Source organism: Mandrillus leucophaeus, unplaced genomic scaffold (genome assembly GCF_000951045.1).
Source record: "Mandrillus leucophaeus isolate KB7577 unplaced genomic scaffold, Mleu.le_1.0 Scaffold339, whole genome shotgun sequence".
Lineage (NCBI taxonomy): Eukaryota > Metazoa > Chordata > Mammalia > Primates > Cercopithecidae > Mandrillus > Mandrillus leucophaeus.
This window is the reverse complement of record NW_012103576.1, coordinates 462506-478043: the sequence shown is the minus strand read 5'-3', so window position 1 is coordinate 478043 and position 15538 is coordinate 462506. Positions and strand designations below refer to the sequence as shown.

Genomic DNA, 15538 nt, shown 5'->3' with positions numbered 1-15538 from the left:
AGGGACATGGATGCAGCTGGAAACCATCATTCTCAGCAAGCTATCGCAAGAACAGAAAACCAAATACCGTATGTTCTCACTCATAGGTGGGAACTGAACAATGAGATTACTTAAACACAGTAAGGGGATCATCACACACCTGGTCCTATTGTGGGAGGAGGGGAGGGGTAGCATTAGGTGATATACCTAATGTAAATGATGAGTTAATAGGTGCAGCACACCAACATGGCACATGTATACATATGTAACAAACCTGCACATTGTGCACTTGTACCCTAGAACTTAAAGTATTTAAAAAAAAACTATTTCTCATGCTGTAACGGAACTTACATATGCTTTTTTATTTCAACAGCTTTTGGGGTACAAGTGGTTTTGGGTTACATGTATGAATTATAGAGTGGTGAATTCTGAGATTTCAGTGCACCTGTCACCTGAGTAGTATACGTTGTACCTAATGTGTAGTTTTTTTTTTATCCCTGGCCCACTCCCACCCTCCTCCTTCTGAGTCTCTGAAGTCCATTGTATCACTCTGCATGCCTTTGCAGACTCACAGCTTAGCTTCCACTTATAAGTCAGAACAAATGAATTTTGGTTTTTCACTCCTATGTTACTTCACTCAGAATAATGCCTCTAGGCCAGGCACGATGGCTCATACCTGTAATGCCAGCACTTTGGGAGGACACGGCTGGTGGATTACTTGAGGTTGGGAGTTCAAGACCAGCCTGGCCAACATGGTGAAACCCTGTCTCTACTAAAAATACAAAAACAAAAAAAGCCACCTGTAGACCCAGCTACTTAGGAGGCTGAGGCACAAGAATCACTTGAATCCAGTGGGTGGAGGTTGCAGTCAGCTGATATCAATCATACCACTGTATTCCAGCCTGGGCAAGAGTGAGACTTCATAAAATAATAATAATAATAATAATAATAATAATAATAATAATGGCCTCCAGCTCCATCCAAGTTGCTGCAAACGACATTATTTCATTCTTTTAATGGCTGAGTAGTATTCCATGGTGTATATATATCACATTTTCTTTATCCACTCATTAGTTGATGGAGAAAATTTCTATTTCGGTAAATTTGGGGCCTGAACTCTGCCATCTTGTCCATCCCTGAGAAATTGTGAAGTGGAATAGTCAACATGGACCAATCTATTGATGCAATACAGAAACAATCTAGCCTAGCTACACCTAAATATCTCTAAGAAGTATCTGCACAGCATCATTCAGTGCACTATTGTATTTTGGGGGATTTGTTCATTGCTTCATGTTTTTTAGTCCTGTCCTCTAAAATGACTAGGCTTCACTATGGCGGGGGCTGTCTTCTGTCTTCCTTGTACTGTATAAGCATGACAAGCACCAGGTCCCAGCAGATGCAAGGATAAGCAGCAAACATTAAGTAGCAACTAGCTATTTCAGGCCTTAGTTTTCTAAAATGTTTTTGCTTCCAAGCAAAGTAGAAAAGCAGACAGTGTATCTTTGGACAAAGAAGGCTGGAACAAGGCCGTAAAGTGAAATGACGGCCAAAGTCAGAAGAAAAAGGGTAAAAGAATTCAAAGTGCTGGGACCTTAGAGGCCAGACTTAGAGGGACTGACCACTCTATGTTGTGAACAGTTTGTCAGATAAGGAAGGCAGCCTGAATACCTGCCAAAAGGCCTGGCCTCTATTCTATGGTTACTGTAAGCATTTTGTTGTTGTTGTTACTCTAAGTATTTTTATTCTATGATTTATTCTCCAACTGGAACCGTATTCCAAGTAAGGGATACCATTGAACTTTAATTTTAAAAGTCATTACTTTTCTTTTAAATGCGAGTTTAAAAGATTTGCTGCATTAAAAGGTACCATTTTATTATATTCAGCAGGGTCAACATTTTTTTCCATTTGAAGGACATCTGATTTTATTGAAATCCATAAGGCTATAGAGGCCACTTACCAAAAACTCATTTTATAGCAATTATTACTGAAATTCATCTCTTAATTCAGGGATACCTTCGTCTATGGCAAAGTTTGTCAATTGTTAACCCTAGAAAGCTAAAACAACTACTTAGTGATTGAAATACACTTCCTAATCTGAATTTCTTGCTTTCCATGGAGAAGGTCTTTGGCAAACACTAGCATAGCTCACTGGGTGGAGAGAGTCCTGATGTGGGCCCCAGCTCTAACACTTCCAAAACTGTGTGACTCTGGACAAAGTCCTTTCCTCTCTAAGCCTCTGTTTTCTGTTCTATAAGAACAGGGCCTTGAACGAAAAGGTCTCTGAGATCCCAGTATTCTAGTATGATGCTGGGGTATACGAGGAGAGAGAAAGGAGGAAACCAACTAGTGGAACAATGGGTTGTAAAGACCTGAGTCAGTGACCTCAGTCAACTTGCAGGGGCTTCGTGCTAAAAGGCCCATTTGTATCTTTTCAGAAGACACAAACTGCAGAGAATCCTTGGCCTGGAAATCCTCTGTCATATGTTCAGGTGGTCCGTCGGCCCTTCGGCAGCACCTTTGTCAATAGGGCTGGGGGCATTAATCAAACACAGAGACTACTGCTTCCAACATTCTCAGGAGCATATCTCCTGATGGTTAAGGTAAATGCTCTGAACTCAGAAGGCTCTGTATTCAAAATTTTGGTACACCAACTTGCTGGATGTGTGACGTTGGACAAGTACTTCTACTTCTCTACAGATTCCACTTTCTCGTTTGTAATATTCAGTGACAAAAAAATACAAAGAATTTGGTATAGGGACTGACCCCTAACCAGGCACATGCTAGCTGCGATTATTATTTTCATTCCTGTTGTTAACTGAGGTCTCTTAACCATCTCTCTATATAGTCCAACTCTCTTTAATATAGCCAAAAGGAATCCCACCTTTCTTTCTATAATTTCCTTTTTGTGCATTCTCAGTTATAGCGAAGCTAATCTACTCGCTGTGTCACAATGCTTCTGTACATTTGCTCAAGCTGTCTCCCCTACCTGAACTGCTTGCTCTCCTCTTTCCCCATCTCAGACAAATATTATTACATTTGTCCAATGTCCCTTGTCCTCCATGACCATCTCAAATAGCAGGGATTACTTTCTCCTGTAAACTCACAGTTCTAAACTGCCAAAATCACTTGCTTGAGAATTAATCACAAAAACTGCCTTGTGGTTGGACACATTATAAATTACAACCAAAATGATTTCACTTTTCACGTGTGACTGATTTATGGTAGAGGCTGCACTGCACCCTTTTGTCTCCCCACTCTAGTGCCCAGCACGGAGCATGGGACCAATAAACATACTGAGTCACTTTTTGTTTTGGATTTGGTTTTGGTTTTGCCTATGAACAAATGTAGCTCCACCTTTATAGGAAAGACTCCATTAGAAGTTTCTTTGGGCCTGTGCTGGCCAATATGATCACCAGTAGCCACATATAGCTCTTGAGCACTTGAAATATAGCCAGCCTAAAAGAAGGTGGGCTGTAAGTATAAATTATACACCAGATTTCTAAGACTTAGAACAAAAAAGGTAAACTATCTCATTAATATTTTCATATTATTTACATGTCAAGGTGATAATATTTGGGCCTACGCAGTTAAATATATATTATTAAAATTAATTTCACATGTTTCTACATTTTTAAATTGACCACTAAAAAACTTTAAAATTATATATATGGCTCACATTATGTTTCTATTGTACAGCACTACTGTGGTCCTTTAAAAATATAAAGCATGTGAACATGCTAATAATTAGATGTACTAATTATTTTACCACTGTTCTTTTCAGAGAACACCTATAACAACCTACCGGTATTTGAATTTCATGTCTGTTCTAATCTAGCACTATAGGTGTGAACTGTCCACGGGTCCTTGGAGGGAATGGGAGCTCTTGATGCATATGCCAGCTAGGGACCTGTCTACAGAGTCCTGGTAAAGGAATGTACTATGGTCAGGCCATCTCCTTCCAGCTTGATAGGTTTTTGTTATTAATTAAGATGCCTGAAAACTCCTTGGTGAAATACTAAAACCAAAAAGGCTTACACATGCAAGTGGGGAGGGTGGCAAAGGAACAAACTCAATGATCAATGTTGGATAATTATATTCATTTTAAGGCAGCAATTGGGCATTTCCTAAGGCACTTCCATTGATAAGAAATCACTCAAAGGCCTTCCATCGATTCACAAGGACCATTTGTATCTTTATGCTGACAGTGGCTACAGTGTCTTCCCAACAGAACCCCATTTTTGTCACACCTTTATTCAAGCCTAGGAATTGTTGAGTGCTCTGTGAACACAACTTCTATAGGTGCTGTGGGAGCTGCAAAAGATAGAACTCAACACTGAAGGGTCCTATAAACTTACTATGGTTCACAGTGTCAGGGAAGACTTCACAGGGCATGCTACACTGGATAAGTGACAGTTTGTTATGGCACAGGATGTTACAGCAAAGGATGAGAAAGATGTGAAGGAATAGGAAAACAGGAGGAGGATGTGTGTCCTGGAATGTGTCAACAGTGGGAAAAGAGGGGAAAAAAAGAAATAAAAGAGGGAAGGAAAGAGGCAAAGAGGAAATGTAACTGTGAGACTCTGGACATGTTTCAATTCCCTCCCTTTAAAGGGAGATTTATATAGACCAACCTCATAATCTTATTGCAAATATTAAATGGATTATTACATATGAAAGCCCCTAACGTTGTTCCTAGCCTCCATCTTTGTTAATTTCCTCCTCTCCTTGCCTTTTATGTTGGGCTTAGACCTCTTGATTTCTGACTTGGGACACTGAATTTACACCTACAACCACTGCTGAGCCGTAAGTTCTTGCCCGTGATGTTCCTAACCTTGAGGTTACCCCTCGATTTTGTTGTTAGAGAGGATTTGAGGTGCTTGATAACTCATGAAGAGCCAGTCTATCTCAGAAAGGACAGCTTTCATGGAAAATTGGGAGCCATGATTTTCATAAAAATGAACAACAAAATGACTGTTTAGTCTCAGCAAGGGAGTATTTACTCTCCGAACCTATATTTCGAACTCGATTGACCAACAAAAACATACCATTTTATCTGCCCAATCCTAATCACTCTGGGAGATCCACTTTTAATCTACTTTCTAGGGACTTGCCATGGCAAAGTATTGCAGGATTTGCAAACCAAGCACTTCATACCCTCTGTTTTAACACATTTATAGAAAGAAAACAGCCAGGAGCATTTGGGGGTGGGGGTGTTTCTTTAAAGTCAGCATGGCTCCTACGTTATTTCTGTAACACACCTTCATTGTCACCCCCTACCTGCTACCACACATGGTTCAGAACAGATGGTAGTCGTTTTGTTCATTCTTGAAGAGAAAAAAAAAGGTAATGGATAAGCTGCACATAGTCACAAAGTGATCCCTAAGGCAACCTGGGCACAGGATAGCTAAGCTCAATACAGGCAACTGGGCAACAATGAAATAAAGACTGCATATCTTCTCGGACCTGCCAATGAGAGGTGGCAGAAATCCGAGCAACACCAAAGCCATAGCAATCTTCCTTCAGAGACTGCCTGTCAAATCATTTCAGATGAGAGAAGAACATTTCCGAAATCACTCAAAGATGAGAGACTTTCAGAATAGTGGTTACCTCGGGGGTGGGTGGAGACACCGACTGGGCACTAGATACCAACTGGGCACTAGAAAACTTCCTGGGGATAATGGAAACATATATATATATGTGTATACACACACACACAGGTGTGATTTATATATAATATAAATTATATATGTAAATATTATATATATATAAATATGTATATTTAAGTATATATATGCTGTACATACATTTATAATTTAAGTATATAAATATATATGCTGTATTTATATATTTAAATATGCAGATATACATATGCTATACATATATTTTATATATATAAATCACATGTATCCTTTTTTAACCTAACATTATAACATAGGCATTTTCTAATATTAATTACCATGTTTTCATTTTTAAAAAATGATTACATAATAGTCTATTGAGTAGATTCATGTTAATATATTTAAGTACTTGCTCCTGGAAACCTAGATACTTTCCAGCTTCCTCTTATTCTGATCTGGAAAGATCTAAGTTAATATCTAAGCTGGAAAGTGTCTAAGTTAATGTTGTGTTGGATCCTGTACATAAGGAATATATATATATTTATATTTATCTATGTAAATATATGTGAAGCATATGTATTTATGCATAATTAAGCTTATGTGTATATGATTTATACTAACATATAATATATAATATTAAATATCTAAATCTTATATAATGTTATATATCATATATAAATATAAATGCTGCTCAGGTGAATCAATCTATATATCTATGTATTTATGTATGTATGTATGTATATATCTGTCTACAGAGAGAGAGATCTCGGATCTGGGTGGCATTTACCCAAATGTAGGTATGTAAAAATTCCCCAAGCCTATGCACTGAAGACGTGTCCAGTTTATTGTATGTAAATTACACTCATTAAAAAAAAATTTAATGTTAACTGTACCCATGTACAGGTCCAGAGGAAGACTCAGCCTTGCTCCTGCCAGCCATGTCAACTGGCACAGCCTTTCAGGAAGGCAATTTGCCACTACATACCAAGGGCCTTAAAATAGGTTGAGAATCTTTGACTCAGTAATCCCATTTCCGGATGTCTCTTCTGAGGAAATCATTTGAAACATGAGAAAAATGATGTGCAGGGTGATGGTGAAACAAATCATTGGATAGAAGATGTACTTGCCTGTGTGTGACTAGGTTATGTTCTATGAACATGTCAGGTTAAAAAAGCAGGATACAAAAGCTTGTTTGTTCATGATGACTTACTTGTACTGACAGAAAAGGAACAGACAGAACAGAAAAGACAAAAAGTACCACACAATTGTCACAATGTTTATGTTGTGATGACGGAATTTTTGGTGATTTCTTTTGTGTTTCTCTCCTATGGTTGCCTAAGAATCACTTTGTGTTTGCGCACAACATAGCCACCACTGGTGTTTTCTGTTAAGTATAGTTATATTATTTGCAAAACAAAATCAGGGAGCAGGGAACCCAAAGGTCTCTGGATGGTTCTGCCCTTAACAATTGCATCAGGTAATTGGTATCAGGCCAGACAAATGAATAAAATGATACTTCTTAAAGTAATTCCATACCTGCATGGCTTCTCTTATATTTGTACCATGCTTTAAATATTTTCCAGAGCGCTTTTACATATAAACATCAAATTCTGAGAAAGAGGGAATGATAAAATTCAAACCTAAAGGGGCCTTTGGATTGGATCATACAAGGCCCACTAGGATGGACATGGGACCGGGTCACCCAGTGCCTGGAAAGGCAAAATGACTATAGAGGTAAAGTCCTTCAGATCCCTGTCATCTCGTAAGAAATTCTGATCTGGTTCTAGCCTGATTTATTCTGCTAGCTGGAGCAATCCCGGGGCAAGCAAATTGAGACTCACATTTTTTTCCACTGCCTATAATAAAAGCAAGCATTTTTAAGCATTCTTCATCATCCACTACTACTTCTTACATTTTAAACCCAAAATTTTACATTCCTGTCACTTCTCAGAACTTCCAGAGATTTTCTCCTTTCTACCTGTATGAAGTTTGAGAATGATTTCATTTTTCCCCTCCAGGTTTTCCATTAGCTAAAGCCATTAGAAAGAGCCTGAACCTTGTCTTTATGAGGCCTCCTTCAAAGTAGGCTGTCACTGGGGTTGATGGTCCGGTTACAAGATTGAATACTTGGACTCTGTAAAGAACTGCTCTTGAAAAGTCATTAGTGAGGTCCCCAGGTCCAAGTTTTTACACCCAGTGGAGGAATTCCCAGGGCATTTTACCCCCAGTGAATACATAAATTCCATTAATACACATGTACCTTTCTACTAATGCCCAGGAGAATGGTTACATATGCAGAATACAAAAGAAGGCAGTGAAGGGGGCGACAGGGAAGACACTAGGGGTTGTTTTGTTTGATTTTACAGATTTTAAAGAATACATTTGTCAAGAAACTCTCAGGGCTTTTGTTTTTCCAGAAGTTTCCAGAACTTTCTTTCCTTTAGGTCTCTTAGACCTAACTGGAAATCCTGTGACAAACTCTATGTACCCGTAATTTCATTATGCTGGATTAAGGGCCAAATAATAAACATGAGGAGAAAGAGGTTTCCCAGAAACCTGACAAAGAGAGGAGAGAAAACAGCTCTGAAATACTGTGATGTTATTATATAGGCAGACGAATTCCACTAACTGACTTTGTAGCATAAAACAAAACACTTAACTAACCTGGGCATCGGTCTTCTAATCTGTAAAATAAGGGATTCCAACAAAATAGCCTTCCAGTTTCCAGAATTTCTGGTACAAAATGAGGGCCTAAGAGGATATTCAAGAGGCTCAAGATGTCCGAGACAAGGAGGACTAATAACGTGCAGGCCTCTCCTCTGTAAGTCCCAGCCACTTACAGACATTCTATAGCACATGAGCTTATCCAACTACCTTCTGGACACTGCCTCTCGCTTCTCAGAACCGAGATACTTCGGAAACGGTTCTCAGAACCAAGATACTTCGGAAACGGTTCTCATCTACTAAAATGTACCCAACAGCTGTACTTAATGAGGCTGGGAGGAACACTTCGGTTCTGTTCCAGGGGAGAAACAAAAGGGTCAGGCCTGTCTTAGGCAGAAGCCACCCAGGGCAACAATGTTTCTCTTCACAGTGAGCTTTCCCACCTGTCAACAGATGCTTAAAGTAACAGGATGAATCTGAAACAGCTGAGTTGGACACCAAAGTAGAACAAGGCAGCTGTTTCTTGCCTTTCAGTATAAAAAGCCTGGCAATTATGTTGAGAAGGATCTGGTGGTCCATAAATATGATCGCTTTGCACATTCTCTTCTTTCTGTGGTTTTTAGGGCTTGAGTTATTTAACTGAAATAGCTGCAGAACAACCAAAAGGTTTATGCTACAGGTAGGCCAAAGAAGCAAACGTTATATGAGACAAAGGATAATAATAAATTACCATGGGGAGGCAAGAAGAGCTAGGGAGTCTCTGAGCTTCAGAATTAAGCTCCAACAGAAATAATAGATTGTATGACATTCACTTGCAAAAGTTCATCTCCAACCAGCACTTAAGTACTAATCATTTGAAGATCACTTAGCTGAATGTTTTGATAAAAGCTAATATAATTAATAGATTTAAGATCAGGACATGTAAATTAGGGGTGCATTATGATTACAAAGATAATTTTTAATTTATATTCTGAAAGTTTCAAAAGCTCTAAATCTAAACAAGGATAGATGTTAATTCTGAGAAAACAGTTTATTAAAAATGTTTTTTTAATCACAGATTTTCCAATATTTATGCCATGTGTTTTATGTATACCATTGTGTTTGGCAATTTCATTACAAGCCAAAATATTAATGAAAAGGTTAAATACTGATACTTAATCCAGAGCACACGTGGCCATACACTCTATGCTACGTTTTCATCTAGTGTAAAAATAATTTTTTCTCTTACTTTTCAAATGATTTATATTTTCAATTCCATGAGCTGAAAAAGTTGGCATTAATTCATTTGTGTTTATTTGCCTTTCCAATGGTTTTTTTCATTTTAATATATGAGACTACATATGTGATCATTAAACTTAATCACTGCATTTAAAAATGTGAAAAAATACAGAAGAAAAATCAGTCACAATTTGCTACTAATTTATATACCCTGTTAGCCTTCTGGAAAATTTCTTTCTGTTCTGTTTTTCTATGTATAAGACTTGTTCTTGTTGTCAGTAACAGCTTTATTGAGATACAATTTGCATAACATACAACACATCCATGTAAAGTGTACCATTCAGTGGTTTTTGGCATATTCACTGATGCAACCCTCACCACAATCAATTTTAGAACATTTTCATCACTCCCAGAAGAAATCCCACGTCCCTTAGCCAATGATTCCCCAATCCTCATTATTCCCTGACCCTGGCAACTACTAACCCCTTTCTGTCTTTATACATTTGCCTATTGTTGTTGTTTTACATTTTTAATTATACTATATATTTTTATCCTTTTTGACCTAACATAATAACGTAAGCATTTTCTAACATTAATGACCATGTTTCATTTTTTTTAAATGATTACATAAGTCTATCAAGTAGATTTACTTTAACATATTTACCTGTTTCTGGAAACTTGGCTACTTTCCAACTTCCTCTTATTTTGATCTGTTAGTGTTGTGTTGGGCCTCACACATAAGCAATTGATCCAAGATTCATTCATTGGAATGTTAGTGCCAGCTGTGACATTAGGGCAATGCCAGCCCTCCTGCCAGCCTGTCTTTCTCCTTCTCTGTCAGAGTTTAGTGCTTGGCTAGAATTCTGCCCATGAAACACTTGGCATGTAGTGGCTAACCTTGTCAAGGGGAAACTAGGGCTCAAAAGTGACCCCTGTGACCAGCCGTCAGATGCCGGATGTCTAGTGTCCTGATATCTTCCTGATCTGATCAGTATCACACCCAGAATACTATTCCTCCATTTGGCACTGTAATCTGATGCCCTCAAGCTGCAGCCAGAAGCACATAGCAATTAGGAAACCTGTAAAAATCTAGCAGGAGGCTTCCAGGAGCATTCACAGGAAGGGAAGTTGCACATTCCACTCTCCCCAATGTGGAAAGTGATGGGACAACACACAGCAAACCTGGAGGGAACATAAGTTTTCAGGATCATATCTTAAACCTGATAATGACCGCTGTTAAGGATGAAATGTTAATAACTACAGGTAACACTGAGCATTTACATGCTATTTACATGCACAATTACATTCTATTATCCATCCCCATTTGGCAGATACAGAAACTGAGGCTCTCCTGCTAAGTAACCTGCCCAAGGTCACACAGCTCTCTGCAACCCCATCCTCCCACTCCCTAAAAAAGTGGCATAGGCAGGACTCAACTCCATTCTTTCCCCGTGCCAAAGTTCAAGCCCTCTCATTCATTTAAATGCCGTCCACCTACTATGAAAGAAGAGGAACGAGGCAATATCATGTGTTTATTAGAACACTTACTATGCACCAAGCCCTGGGTAAAATACTTCCTCACATATAAGCACTCAATACATGTGTGAGTTAAAGGCATCCCCATTTTACAGTTAAACAAACTGAGGCTTTGAGAGGTTAAATGATCTGTCTGACCTCTCAGAGCTAATGGATCGCCCAGCTGGGATGACATCCCTGATTCCAACTAAAATAGCTTATTGTTATTCCGAGGCTTAAAGAAAAATGCCTCTGCTTTAGGTCATTCAAACAGTCAGGGTCCTGTGGCAACATCATTATTTGAAGACCCAAGGCTCAGGAAATTGCACTTTGGCCAAGTTAAAGAAAAGCAGGCTAAACTCATCTCAGGGGGCAATGAGTCCTGAATACTTCATTTCCAAGTGTAAGATAAACTCAATTGAAAAGATATAATTTTCTTCGTGATTTGAGAATTGCACATCAAACATAAATGTGCACTTTGTCAAAGCTTTGTAGTTCACCTTTACGCTTTACAGACCTCTTGGGAAGCAGAAAAATATGACAATTATGCAAATAGCAGTGTTGAGCCAATTACATGGAAAAGTGGGTGTACTGAAAGACAAAAAGGGTTTGGCAAAACTTAAGCTTCCCTTGTTAACAATGAAGAGTTTAAATTCAAAGACATTTTTGGCAAACATGAGGGTATAGGTGGCTCTCGCTTTCTCCCTAGGTGTTATTAGTGCCAGAGGGCTCCTAGTCCTTTGTTTTCAGCTTTTAATAACCCAAGTGCTTTCTAATGGTATTTTAAGTGAGTTGCTAAAATGTTCAGAATTCATTTCTCCATATTGAGCTTCACAGAGATGATTCTCAGCAAGCAAATAAAAATAAACATTTAAAAAGATTTCTTCTCTCATCAAATGGTGAAGAAATCCATTCCTTTTAGCCTGTTCCATGCTTGAAAAGGTTAGTGTGGCCTTTGGAAAATACCAGGCTGTGCATTCCATACACTGTTAATGATTCCCGGGATGCGCTGACACTTTCGAGGACATCTTAACCTTTTTAAAATGGGGCCTCCATTGTCTTACCTTAATAAGCAGTTTGCTCACCTTATGTCTTACAAAGGCCACCATGGTGGAAAATACATATGAGATGAAAAGCTGCACGGATGAGTGGTGTAACAGGAGGAGGAGGATGGAGCACCAGTTACACAAAACACAACCTGCAGAGCACCTCCCCCACCCGTCTCTGACCCCAACCCAGTAAAGACAGTAATGACAGTGGCTCGCTTAAACAGTACCCAATGATTACTTCTCCTCTCAGTATCCTCCAAATTGTAGCTATATGAAGGTAACTCAAATATACATTTATGTATCTCCTTGTAGTCACAAAACTTCAGGTTCACCAAGTGGTCCCTGTGGTTTAGAGAACCAGATTGATAAGAAATCTGCTATAAACATTTTAGGCCACGCCTGTAATCCCAGCACTTTGGGAGGCCGAGGTGGGCAGATCACCTGAGGTCAGGAGTTTGAGACCAGCCTGGCCAACATGGTGAAACCCCGTCTCTACTAAAAATATAAAAATTAGCCAGGCAAGGTAGCAGGCGCCTGTAATCCTGGCTACTCGGGAGGCTGAGGCAGGAGAATCGCTTGAGCCTGGGAGGTGGAGGTGGCAGTGAGCTGAGATTGCGACACTGCACTCTAGCCTGGGTGACAGAGCAAGACTGTCTGGGGTGGAGTGGGGAAGAGATCTGCTATAAACATTTTACTTTCCTGTTTCAATGCCTCACATATTCTGGGGTCAAGAGCTCTGGGCTGTCTGGAGTACCCTTTCAAATTCTTGAGCCTATTAATCCCTTATACATCTCTACACATTTGTTAGGCTCGTCAAGTGAAGCAGTGGACCACACATTTTTTAGCACAGCTCCAGAGTGCCCTATGTGAAGTTAGCTGGCCCCTCTTTCAGACTCCCACAATACTTTCTTCCCCCAGCAGTTTAAAACTTTTATTGAGCATCTGCCATATCCAACACTTTGTGCTGGGTTCTTGGTTACAGATGTGGCATCACATAGTCCTCGCCTTCAAGGAGTTCAAGACCAAGTGGGTTGCACTTCTGTGGGGTTTCTGTAAAGTTAAAATAGTTCATATGAGACCTTTTTGATGTGTAATTTACAATCTATCTGTAAACATGAGGGAGTCTCAAGGGTCCTGGCAACACGGTACCTTAAGGTTGCTAGGGCAGGGGGCCCCTGTGCCCACAAGTGGGAAGGCTGGAAGGCCATTATGAAGATGGAAAAGGCCATTTTGGAGCATTCTTGGACTCTCTGCGTCCCGGGTAGAGGAGGTGCTGCTGTGAGAAGCAACAGCTCTCCTCTCCTCCCATAGTCCTTTGCACACACTTCAACACAGGTTCAACATATCTCATAGAAGTGTCTACTCGCATATCTGCCCTGGCCAATGGCCAGTGAACTGCTTGAAGGAAGGAGCTGGACTTACCTGTGTCCCAGATCCTTTTTCTTTTCTATATCCTCTTTAACAACTAGCATACTACATGGCAGATTCTAAGCCTTTCCTATTGCTCCCAGATGAACAGATAAAGGCAAGTGAGTTTAGGTTGGTTAGTGGCAGGCCTTGATTATAAGGTCAAGGAATTTGAACACGGTTGGACATAATTTTTCATGAGAGGAGTCAGAATAAATAAAGCCTCTAACAGGAAATGTATATTCATTTGTGTGTCCTATAGAATTAAAAATTCTAGCTTCCACAGTGTAAAACAAGATATTAAAAACCCCTTTGAACAATCTGTTTGTGGGAAATGAGGAGTCATTTAGGATTCATCAGAGCAAAGAGGTTTACTGGAGCCTTGAGGTGCAGAGAAATGGCATTATAAATCCATTTTAAAAAGAAAAGCCAAAAACGCCTAGAAAGCATTTTGCAATACAAGAGAAAAGCAATTTACTTGTTACTGCTTCAATTTCTTAAATCATCTGGCTTCATAGATCAACACTAACTCTCTTTAAATCTACCAAATGAAATCCCATCCAATGACTCATTACCCAGGGCAAGCCACAAATTGTGATTTGTAATTCCAGTAGTTCCTCCAGGAAATGCGGGGAAAATGATTGTCCAGGAAAACAGTATAGCCGTGTGTGTGTGTGTGTGTGTGTGTGTGTGTGTGTGTGTAAATAGACACCATTCACGTGCCTACCTGATTCTGCTCCATGATGTCCAGATTGGGAAGACTAATCATAAATGGCCCTGTGACTTCCTAGACAGGTGTTTCTGACTGAATGCTGGCCCCACTGGCCACAGTTTGCAGTGAAACTAGCAGAATGCAGAAAGCCCAGCTTCACTCTGATTGAGTTCAGGCAGTGTCACTAAATCCCTACCTCAAATAGGAATCCTGTGTGGCAGGTTCCCAAACAGTCCTTATTGTTTCCCTCCATTAGCACTTCTTTCATATCCAGGCAAGCCATTCTTTACAGAGTAGCATTTGGGAAAAGAACACCCCAAAACTCAGATCTAATCTCTCATTCAAACCGTTCTGCACACTTCTAGAACTATGACTGCAGGTGCCCAAGAAGAGTTCAGAGAGTTCTCAGCTTGACCCTGTTTCTCAGAATCATCCTTTCATCTCACAACCATTTTTTTGTTTGGTGTACTCTGTGCATTGTTTGATGCAGCCCCATCTTGTAAGGAATCACTGCTTAATCAATGGCTTTGCTGTGAAAAATTAACATGAGATGCAAATAGCCATAATAAATATATATTTTCTCCTCAAAAAAGCACAGGTTTCTTTATGGTACAGGCACAGTTGCCATCATCAAGTGGTTATTTAGTCTGATGCAGCATATCTTACAGTAATTATATGTTTATGGCTGTATTCCTTCAGACTTACATAGAAACATCATTTTAATTATCACAAATTCCTTAACCATCTGACTCTTCTGTGAACACAAGCTCTCCCTGCCCACCCACTTCACCAGATCCTGGCAGGCCTACAGCAAAGCTTCACAACACACTATTTCCCTTCCTGCTCACGAAACATATCTGCCCTGCCCTCTCCACCCTTTTACTGCCAGAGAGAGTCATCAGTCCTGTCCGGAAAGATGTCACTCACCAGATGAGATCCCAGGAACCATCCGCTGTTTGCTCTGTATCTGAAAGCAAGTAGGTCATTAGCAAAGAAGTATCTCAGTTCCACTATCTAGCACCAGATGGTGTTTACAGTGAAGGGAGCTATGAGATCTCCAAATGACAGGCCTGGATTAAAGGGGTGGTCTAAGGAGGCTTTGGCTCCTAGGACCCAGAATTATAAATTATAGTATCTGAATTGAAATTAAACTCTACCCTGTAATCCCAGCACTTTGGGAGGCCGAGACGGGCGGATCACAAGGTCAGGAGATCAAGACCATCCTGGCGGACCCGGTGAAACCCCGTCTCTACTAAAAAATACAAAAAACTAGCCGGGTGAAGTGGCGGGCGCCTGTAGTCCCAGCTACTCGGGAGGCTGAGGCAGGAGAATGGCGTGAACCCGGGAGGCGGAGCTTGCAGTGAGCTGAGATCCGG

General features: G+C 39.9%; 1 protein-coding gene across 2 annotated transcripts in view; it reads right to left on the bottom strand.

Moving 5' to 3' along the window:
* The window catches only part of HS6ST2 (heparan sulfate 6-O-sulfotransferase 2), a 345910-nt gene that overhangs the window by 202409 nt on the left and 127963 nt on the right, over window positions 1-15538 (bottom strand). The gene's annotated exons all lie outside the window — the stretch shown is intronic.